Here is a 12,112-nt window from a genome sequence, read left to right as displayed (position 1 = left end):
AATATTATTTGTGGTTAAACATTATTCTCTTGATTTCTCCAGAAAATCGATTGCTAATGTGCAATAATCAGGCACACTACAGGGACTATTTTAGAATACCTGAGAAATCAGTAACTTTCTAAAACATGCATGAACTTCTCTTTTGAAATGCCATCAAATAGCTTAAACTAAAAACCTAAGCAGAACTTTGCTTAAGAAACTCCAGTTTGGTGTGTCCTGTCAATCTTAGTGGTAGGCTGGGGCGGTAAATTCAATACCGTTCGCGGAATTTGTCGAATTTGTGAAATTTTGCGTTCCGCGGAGATCGCGGAATTGCACAAAATTCTGCGTTCCCTGACATTGCGAAATTTTTTGCTTGTTCGCGTTCTCAAAATGTGTGTTTACGAGATATTTCCCCCTAGCACGCAAACAGCAATTGCGAACAGCAAAAAAGCATCACGAACAAGCAGTTCAGCATGTTCGCAGAATTTCTGCATGTCCGCAGAGATTTTTTACTGTTTTGCGGAGATTTGCTTAACGCGATTACGCGAATTCCGCCCACCCCTAATTAGTTGTACAGAATTGTAACTGTGAATGTTCTTGAGGATAGATTTCAAAAATTGAAAACCTCAAAGCAGGAGACACTTAACACCTAATTTATCTCTTATTTTGAGAAGGTGATATGGCATTGTCTCTGCTTCTTGAAGTTGGATTACCCTCAGCAGTTACAGGTATATAGGCAGCTAAGACTGGCAGTTAAAAACATTTTAATTTTGTGATTACTATTAATAATGGTACATCTATCAAAATATCCATAGTTGACATATAAGATGCTCACCTGTGTATTCCGATAATACACTGTCTTTTCCAAGTATACCATTTCCACCCACAGCAGAGACTTTGAAGGTGTACAGGTTGCCAGGTATTAAATTTGTGATGGAGACATTTTCATACAATATTGTTACATTTGATTCTGGATTTCCTAAAACTTGCACTAAATAGGAGCTTTTGTTGCCAGTCGGTGGTAGCCAGCTCAAAGAAATTGAATCAATGGTGATGTATGTCAAACTTAGATGTTTGGTTACATTGGGTACTGAAATAGAAAAGTAGAACGTGAAGTATCACTCAGAGAACCTTTTACATATTTGTCAGAAATATTTTTTACACCAGATAAATTACAGAAAAACATGAAGAAGTTACCTATCATTGGGAAGAATTGCCATGATAGATCTCTAATAGGGTGAAATTGTTTGTAACACTTCTGGCGCATTGATTTCGTATTAAAAAATTGAGACTTGTACTGAAGAATATAAATTCTTAGAAGAGCATAGAAATGTTTCCAATGACATCTCTTCAGTTATGATAACTTATTCATAACCCCCGAATGTGAGCAACTGTAACTTAGTCTCATTAATTCTAGAAAATGTTTCCCAAAATTTATAACTGATTCTGAATTTAGGTACCGATGTAATTTATACATGCCAGACATTTAGCCTGTCTAGCCAAATAGCTCTTAATGAGAAATGATCTAATGTTGTTAAATCAAATGAGCACATCTACATTGTTATTTCATGTATGATGTAATATTTCGATGAGATGGAATTTTCCAAATCAGTGAATGCAGATTGTTTCTAATGCTCTAGTTATTTTTTGAATGTCTATTCAACTAAATCCCTATATATCTTGCAGTTTATCCACTTTATATGGCCTTCTATTTGTTCAAATGAACTTTTAGAATAATGAGTTAATGATTATATCCATTTTAACTAGTTTACATATACTTTGATTTTGGTATCGGAGTGGGAATTATTTGATTTCAGATATTTCTGATCACTTGCTCTGAAAATACCATTTGCTAGTCTTTAAAAAAAATTACAACTCTGTTACTTTATAGCAGAATAACTAGTATTGATGTTTTTCTCATAAATTGGCATTATATGATTCTTCATTTTTACTGATTTCGCAGAAGACAGCATGCAATAACTCTTTTCATTCAACAGGAAGGGACAAAATACTATAGATAAGTTATTACGAATATATTTAAAATACATAGTTATATTTTAATAATATTCCCACAGAAATCCTTTGTCTTATGTCATAATTAGAAGAATACATGGTATTTGCAGCAGTACCCCAGGTTTATATTTACACATAAAAATTGAACCAGTAAACTGTTTTTTCATTGAATGTAAATGTGCACTAAACCAATCTTATTTGGATTTAAATTCAAATAACCGCATATATGGAGATTCAAAGTGCAACCATGACTTTGTGTTCATCAATTTTACAGCTAAAGAGGTATTCTCACGAAAAGTATAATAACAAAATCAGTTTAGAACTTTTCTGCTGAGAAAACCAGCTTACCAAAAATAAATCTTTCTATTTCAACACAGTCAGCAGAAATAATAATTTAAAAGTAAAAACTCCAAAAGTGATGAGGGAACCATTTCAGTAAAGGGGCTTGCAGATGTGGATTACCTGACTGAGTTCAAATATACTAGCATGAAAGGTGTCTATGCATTTATGTGTTTGAAATTGAACAATATATTCCTACTTTCAGTCATGTGTGGTCATTCACTTAGATCAATAGATTCACCTGTTGAGAAAGCATGAACATGCACTCCTGACATGATTGTGATCACATTAGTTTTCAGGAAAGAAGCTTAAATAACATATCTTTGTGTATAATTCAATGATGCCAAACATTTATAAAAACATAGAAGATAGCTTTTAATTGAGCCTTTCCTCACATATCTTCATGTAAAACTTTCAATATAGGAAATATTATTTGTGGTTAAACATTATTCTCTTGATTTCTCCAGAAAATCGATTGCTAATGTGCAATAATCAGGCACACTACAGGGACTATTTTAGAATACCTGAGAAATCAGTAACTTTCTAAAACATGCATGAACTTCTCTTTTGAAATGCCATCAAATAGCTTAAACTAAAAACCTAAGCAGAACTTTGCTTAAGAAACTCCAGTTTGGTGTGTCCTGTCAATCTTAGTGGTAGGCTGGGGCGGTAAATTCCATACCGTTCGCGGAATTTGTCGAATTTGTGAAATTTTGCGTTCCGCGGAGATCGCGGAATTGCACAAAATTCTGCGTTCCCTGACATTGCGAAATTTTTTGCTTGTTCGCGTTCTCAAAATGTGTGTTTACGAGATATTTCCCCCTAGCACGCAAACAGCAATTGCGAACAGCAAAAAAGCATCACGAACAAGCAGTTCAGCATGTTCGCAGAATTTCTGCATGTCCGCAGAGATTTTTTACTGTTTTGCGGAGATTTGCTTAACGCGATTACGCGAATTCCGCCCACCCCTAATTAGTTGTACAGAATTGTAACTGTGAATGTTCTTGAGGATAGATTTCAAAAATTGAAAACCTCAAAGCAGGAGACACTTAACACCTATTTTATCTCTTATTTTGAGAAGGTGATATGGCATTGTCTCTGCTTCTTGAAGTTGGATTACCCTCAGCAGTTACAGGTATATAGGCAGCTAACACTGGCAGTTAAAAACATTTTAATTTTGTGATTACTATTAATAATGGTACATCTATCCAAATATCCATAGTTTACATAGAAGATGCTCACCTGTGTATTCCGATAATACACTGTCTTTTCCAAGTATACCATTTCCACCCACAGCAGAGACTTTGAAGGTGTACAGGTTGCCAGGTATTAAATTTGTGATGGAGACATTTTCATACATTGTTGTTACATTTGATTCTGGATTTCCTAAAACTTGCACTAAATAGGAGCTTTTGTTGCCAGTCGGTGGTAGCCAGCTCAAAGAAATTGAATCAATGGTGATGTATGTCAAACTTAGATTGTTGGTTACATTGGGTACTGAAATAGAAAAGTAGAACGTGAAGTATCACTCAGAGAACCTTTTACATATTTGTCAGAAACATTTTTTACACCAGATAAATTACAGAAAAACATGAAGAAGTTACCTATCATTGGGAAGAATTGCCATGATAGATCTCTAATAGGGTGAAATAGTTTGTAACACTTCTGGCGCATTGATTTTGTATTAAAAAATTGAGATTTGTACTAAAGAATATAAATTCCCAGAAGAGCATAGAAATGTTTCCAATGACATCTCTTCAGTTATGATAACTTATTCATAACCCCCAAATGTGAGCAACTGTAACTTAGTCTCATTAATTCTAAAAAATGTTTCTCAAAATGTATAACTGATTCTGAATTTAGGTACAGATGTAATTTATACATGCCAGACATTTAGCCTGCCTAGCCAAATAGCTCTTAATCAGAAATGATCTAATGTTGTTAAATCAAATGAGCACATCTACATTGTTATTTCATGTATGATGTAGTATTTCGATGAGATGGAATTTTACAAATCAGTGAGTGCAGATTGTTTCTAATGCTCTAGTTATTTTTTGAATGTCTATTCAACTAAATCCCTTTATAGCTTGCAGTTTATCCACTTTATATGGCCTTCTATTTGTTCAAATGAACTTTTAGAATAATGAGTTAATGATTATATCCATTTTAACTAGTTTACATATACTTTGATTTTGGTATCGGAGTGGGAATTATTTGATTTCAGATATTTCTGATCACTTGCTCTGAAAATACCATTTGCTAGTCTTTAAAAAAAATTACAACTCTGTTACTTTATCGCAGAATAAATAGTTTTATTGTTTTTCTCATAAATTGGCATTATATGATTCTTCATTTTTACTCATTTCGCAGGAGACAGCATGCAATAACTCTTTTCATTCAACAGGAAGGGACAAAATACTATAGATAAGTTATTACGAATATATTTAAAATACATAGTTATATTATAATAATATTCCCACAGAAATCCTTTGTCTTATGTCATAATTAGAAGAATACATGGTATTTGCAGCAGTACCCCAGGTTTATATTTACACATAAAAATGGAACCAGTAAACTGTTTTTTCATTGAATGTAAATGTGCACTAAACCAATCTTATTTGGATTTAAATTCAAATAACCGCATATATGGAGATTCAAAGTGCAACCATGACTTTTTGTTCATCAATTTTACAGCTAAAGAGGTATTCTCACGAAAAGTATAATAACAAAATCAGTTTAGAACTTTTCTGCTGAGAAAACCAGCTTACCAAAAATAAATCTTTCTATTTCAACACAGTCAGCAGAAATATTAATTTAAAAGTAAAAACTCCAAAAGTGATAAGGGAACCATTTCAGTAAAGGGGCTTGCAGATGTGGATTACCTGACTGAGTTCAAATATACTAGCATGGAAGGTGTGTATGCATTTATGTGTTTGAAATTGAACAATATATTCCTACTTTCAGTCATGTGTGGTCATTCACTTAGATCAATAGATTCACCTGTTGAGAAAGCATGAAAATGCACTCCTGACATGATTGTGATCACATTAGTTTCCAGGAAAGAAGCTTAAATAACATATTTTTTGTGTATAATTCAATGATGCCAAAAATTTATAAAAACATAGAAGATAGCTTTTAATTGAGCTTTTCCTCACATATCTTCATGTAAAACTTTCAATATAGGAAATATTATTTGTGGTTAAACATTATTCTCTTGATTTCTCCAGAAAATCGATTGCTAATGTGCAATAATCAGGCACACTACAGGGACTATTTTAGAACACCTGAAAAATCAGTAACTTTCTAAAACATGCAAGAACTTCTCTTTTGAAACGCCATCAAATAGCTTAAACTAAAAACCTAAGCAGAACTTTGCTTAAGAAACTCCAGTTTGGTGTGTCCTGTCAATCTTAGTGGTAGGCTGGGGTGGTAAATTCCATACCGTTCGCAGAATTTGTCGAATTTGTGAAATTTTGCGTTCCGCGGAGATCGCGGAATTGCACAAAATTCTGCGTTCCCTGACATTGCGAAATCTTTTGCTTGCTCGCGTTCTCAAAATGTGTGTTTACTTGATATTTCCCCCGAGCATGCAAACAGCAATTGAGAATAGCAAAAAAGCATTGCGAACAAGCAGTTCAGCATGTTCGCAGAATTTCTGCATGTCCGCAGAGATTTTTTACTGTTTTGCGGAGATTTGCTTAACGCGATTACGCGAATTCCACCCACCCCTAATTAGTTGTACAGAATTTTAACTGTGAATGTTCTTGAGGATAGATTTCAAAAATTGAAAACCTCAAAGCAGGAGACACTTAGCACCTATTTTATCTCTTATTTTGAGAAGGTGATATGGCATTGTCTCTGCTTCTTGATGTTGGATTACCCTCAGCAGTTACAGGTATATAGGCAGCTAACACTGGCAGTTAAAAACATTTTAATTTTGTGATTACTATTAATAATGGTACATCTATCCAAATATCCATAGTTTACATAGAAGATGCTCACTTGTGTATTCCGATAATATACTGTCTTTTCCAAGTATACCATTTCCACCCACAGCAGAGACTTTGAAGGTGTACAGGTTGCCAGGTATTAAATTTGTGATGGAGACATTTTCATACATTGTTGTTAAATTTGATTCTGGATTTCCTAAAACTTGCACTAAATAGGAGCTTTTGTTGCCAGTCGGTGGTAGCCAGCTCAAAGAAATTGAATCAATGGTGATGTATGTCAAACTTAGATTGTTGGTTACATTGGGTACTGAAATAGAAAAGTAGAACGTGAAGTATCACTCAGAGAACCTTTTACATATTTGTCAGAAATATTTTTTACACCAGATAAATTACAGAAAAACATGAAGAAGTTACCTATCATTGGGAAGAATTGCCATGATAGATCTCTAATAGGGTGAAATAGTTTGTAACACTTCTGGCGCATTGATTTTGTATTAAAAAATTGAGATTTGTACTAAAGAATATAAATTCCCAGAAGAGCATAGAAATGTTTCCAATGACATCTCTTCAGTTATGATAACTTATTCATAACCCCCAAATGTGAGCAACTGTAACTTAGTCTCATTAATTCTAGAAAATGTTTCCCAAAATGTATAACTGATTCTGAATTTAGGTACAGATGTAATTTATACATGCCAGACATTTAGCCTGCCTAGCCAAATAGCTCTTAATCAGAAATGATCTAATGTTGTTAAATCAAATGAGCAAATACACATTGTTATTTCATGTATGATGTAATATTTCGATGAGATGGAATTTTACAAATCAGTGAGTGCAGATTGTTTCTAATGCTCTAGTTATTTTTTGAATGAATACATCTATCAAAATATCCATAGTTTACATAGAAGATGCTCACCTGTGTATTCCGATAATACACTGTCTTTTCCAAGTATACCATTTCCACCCACAGCAGAGACTTTGAAGGTGTAAAGGTTGCCAGGTATTAAATTTGTGATGGAGACATTTTCATACATTATTGTTACATTTGATTCTGGATTTCCTAAAACTTGCACTAAATAGGAGCTTTTGTTGCCAGTCGGTGGTAGCCAGCTCAAAGAAATTGAATCAATGGTGATGTGTGTCAAACTTAGATTGTTGGTTACATTGGGTACTGAAATAGAAAAGTAGAACGTGAAGTATCACTCAGAGAACCTTTTACATATTTGTCAGAAATCTTTTTTACACCAGATAAATTACAGAAAAACATGAAGAAGTTACCTATCATTGGGAAGAATTGCCATGATAAATCTCTAATAGGGTGAAATTGTTTGTAACACTTCTGGCGCATTGATTTCGCATAAAAAAATTGAGACTTCTACTGAAGAATATAAATTCTTAGAAGAGCATAGAAATGTTTCCAATGACATCTCTTCAGTTATGATAACTTATTCATAACCCCCAAATGTGAGCAACTGTAACTTAGTCTCATTAATTCTAGAAAATGTTTCCCAAAATGTATAACTGATTCTGAATTCAGGTACAGATGTAATTTATACATGCCAGACATTTAGCCTGCCTAGCCAAATAGCTCTTAATGAGAAATGATCTAATGTTGTTAAATCAAATGAGCACATCTACATTGTTATTTCATGTATGATGTAATATTTTGATGAGATGGAATTTTCCAAATCAGTGAATGCAGATTGTTTCTAATGCTCTAGTTATTTTTTGAATGTCTATTCAGCTAAATCCCTTTATAGCTTGCAGTTTATCCACTTTATATGGCCTTCTATTTGTTCAAATGAACTTTTAGAATAATGAGTTAATGATTATATCCATTTTAACTAGTTTACATATACTTTCATTTTGGTATCGGAGTGGGAATTATTTGATTTCAGATATTTCTGATCACTTGCTCTGAAAATACCTTTTGCTAGTCTTTAAAAAAAATTACAACTCTGTTACTTTATAGCAGATTAACTAGTATTGATGTTTTTCTCATAAATTGGCATTATATGATTCTTCATTTTTACTGATTTCGCAGAAGACAGCATGCAATAACTCTTTTTATTCAACAGGAAGGAACAAAATACTATAGATAAGTTATTACGAATATATTTAAAATACATAGTTATATTTTAATAATATTCCCACAGAAATCCTTTGTCTTATGTCATAATTAGAAGAATACATGGTATTTGCAGCAATACCCCAGCTTTATATTTACACATAAAAATGGAACCAGTAAACTGTTTTTTCATTGAATGTAAATGTGCACTAAACCAATCCTTTTTGGATTTAAATTCAAATAACCGTATATATGGAGATTAAAAGTGAAACCATGACTTTGTGTTCAGCAATTTTACAGCTAAAGAGGTATTCTCACGAAAAGTATAATAACAAAATCAGTTTAGAACTTTTCTGCTGAGAAAACCAGCTTACCAAAAATAAATCTTTCTATTTCAACACAGTCAGCAGAAATAATATTTTAAAAGTAAAAACTCCAAAAGTGATAAGGGAACCATTTCAGTAAAGGGGCTTGCAGATGTGGATTACCTGACTGAGTTCAAATATACTAGCATGGAAGGTGTGTATGCATTTATGTGTTTGAAATTGAACAATATATTCCTACTTTCAGTCATGTGTGGTCATTCACTTAGATCAATAGATTCACCTGTTGAGAAAGCATGAAAATGCACTCCTGACATGATTGTGATCACATTAGTTTCCAGGAAAGAAGCTTAAATAACATATTTTTTGTGTATAATTCAATGATGCCAAAAATTTATAAAAACATAGAAGATAGCTTTTAATTGAGCTTTTCCTCACATATCTTCATGTAAAACATTCAATATAGGAAATAATATTCGTGGTTAAACATTATTCTCTTGATTTCTCCAGAAAATCGATTGCTAATATGCAATAATCAGGCACACTACAGGGACTATTTTAGAATACCTGAGAAATCAGTAACTTTCTAAAACATGCATGAACTTCTCTTTTGAAATGCCATCAAATAGCTTAAACTAAAAACCTAAGCAGAACTTTGCTTAAGAAACTCCAGTTTGGTGTGTCCTGTCAATCTTAGTGGTAGGCTGGGGCGGTAAATTCCATACCGTTCGCGGAATTTGTCGAATTTTTGAAATTTTGCGTTCCGGGGAGATCGCGGAATTGCACAAAATTCTGCGTTCCCTGACATTGCGAAATTTTTTGCTTGTTTGCGTTCTCAAAATGTGTGTTTGCGAGATATTTCCCCCGAGCACGCAAACAGCAATTGCGAACAGCAAAAAAGCATCGCGAACAAGCAGTTCAGCATGTTTGCAGAATTTCTGCATGTCCGCAGAGATTTTTTACTGTTTTGCGGAGATTTGCTTAACGGGATGACGCGAATTCCGCCCACCCCTAATTAGTCGAACAGAATTTTAACTGTGAATATTCTTGAGGATAGATTTCAAAAATTGAAAACCTCAAAGCAGGAGACACTTAGCACCTATTTTATCTCTTATTTTGAGAAGGTGATATGGCATTGTCTCTGCTTCTTGAAGTTGGATTACCTTCAGCAGTTACAGGTATATAGGCAGCTAACACTGGCAGTTAAAAACATTTTAATTTTGTGATTACTATTAATAATGGTACATCTATCAAAATATCCATAGTTTACATAGAAGATGCTCACCTGTGTATTCCGATAATACACTGTCTTTTCCAAGTATACCATTTCCACCCACAGCATAGACTTTGAAGGTGTACAGGTTGCCAGGTATTAAATTTGTGATGGAGACATTTTCATACATTGTTGTTACATTTGATTCTGGATTTCCTAAAACTTGCACTACATAGGAGCTTTTGTTGCCAGTCGGTGGTAGCCAGCTCAAAGAAATTGAATCAATGGTGATGTATGTCAAACCTAGATTGTTGGTTACATTGGGTACTGAAATAGAAAAGTAGAACGTGAAGTATCACTCAGAGAACCTTTTACATATTTGTCTGAAATATTTTTTACACCAGATAAATTACAGAAAAACATGAAGAAGTTACCTATCATTGGGAAGAATTGCCATGATAGATCTCTAATAGGGTAAATTATTTTCTGCCTCTGCCCCCAATGTGATAGAATAGACTTCTGTGGACATAGTCGTAACCCCGATATCGCTTCCTCCACCCCCGATTAACCCCTGCATATACTGCAATGCTGCAGCCATTTGATACAGCCTAAAATCAGGGGCCCCCCATCCCCCTCTTTCTCTTGGAAGGGTCATATATCTGTAAGCCCGTCTTGTTTTCCCATGTGCCCAAATTAATCTATTAAGTACCCTCTCTAACAAATTAAACCATCTAACCTCAAAAACTAAAGGGATAGAGCGAAAGAAATATAAAAATTTAGGCAAAATTAACATTTTGATTACATTCGTGCATCCCATAAGAGAAAGGTGCAAATTATTCATCCTCTCTAGATCTTTTTTGACTTTATCAATTAGAGGGGCCAAATTCAGCTCTACTATCTTATCCAGGCTCTCCGTTAATAGCACCCCTAAATATACTGCTGAGTTAACCACCCTGTCATCAATACATGCAGTATATCTATTTTTAATAATCTGTGTTTTTAGTCTATTTAAACTATACCCTGATATCTTTCCGAACCTCTGGGCCTCTATCTCCACCTCTTTTATAGCTAAGGTGGGGTTAGGAGTTAGAATTGCTACGTCATCTGCGTAGGCTAAGGTCTTCACCGTACAGTTATTTATCCTCATTGGTGGTATCTCTTGATTAGCTTCAAGCCTTCGCAGTAATGGTTCCAAATATAACGCAAACAGCAGGGGAGAGGAGGGACATCCCTGTCTAGTCCCCCTAGCAATTTTTACTTTATCAGAAAGCCCCCCATTAACTCTTACTCTTGCTGTTGGGGCATTGTAAAGTACCCGTATAGCTTTTATAAAAGGTTCCCCCATCCCGCACCACCTCATAACCTGCCAAAGACAATCCCAGGCGACCCTGTCAAATGCTTTCTCGGCATCTAGGAAGAGTGCTGCAACAGGGTCCCCTAAGATATCTGCAGAGTCAAACATCGTAACCACAGTCCTTACATGTTGCGTAGTCCCTTTTCCAGGAATGAATCCATGCTGGATGGGGGTTACCAACTGCTCGATGATCCCATCCAGCCTTTTTGCTAAGATTTTGGAGTATATTTTAATATCCGAATTCATTAATGTGATTGGCCTATATGACCCTGGTGTTTCGGGCTTCCCTTTTTTCAAAATTACTATTATATCAGCCCCTCCCCATGACTCCGGACTGGGTTCCCCTATCTGTGCTTGTTGCATTATCAGGAACATATCTGCCAGGAGCACATTTTTTAATATTTGGTAAAATTCGAGCGGAATTTGGTCTGGCCCTGCCGCTTTACCTGCCGGTAAACTACCAAGAGCTTCCTCAAATTCTTCTAGCTGTAGTGGTCCATCTAATATTTCCCTATCTTCTTCGGACATTATTGGTGGGGATATATCGCTCAAATATTTATCAATCTCCACTAGGTTCGGGGGATCTTCTGGAGTATATAAATCTGCATAGAATTTTCTAAAAGCATCTCTTATTAAATTAGTCTCCATAACCAGGTTTCCCTGCGCATCCCTTAATTCTTTTACTCCCGCTTCAGCTGCTCTCTGCCTAGTTCTAATTGCCAGCACGCGCCCCACCTTCTCACTAAGTTCGTATGTCTTTTCCTTTTTAGTCAAGAAATTATCTGCCGCCTGCCTAGCGAGTCCTTCCACTGCTTCAGCTTTTAGAGCTATAATTCTAAGCAGGCAATCCTCTAAGGGTAGATTGTGTCT

Source organism: Lissotriton vulgaris, chromosome 11, assembly GCF_964263255.1.
Source record: "Lissotriton vulgaris chromosome 11, aLisVul1.2, whole genome shotgun sequence".
In the NCBI taxonomy this organism is placed as follows: domain Eukaryota; kingdom Metazoa; phylum Chordata; class Amphibia; order Caudata; family Salamandridae; genus Lissotriton; species Lissotriton vulgaris.
Note: the sequence above shows the minus strand (reverse complement) of the source record.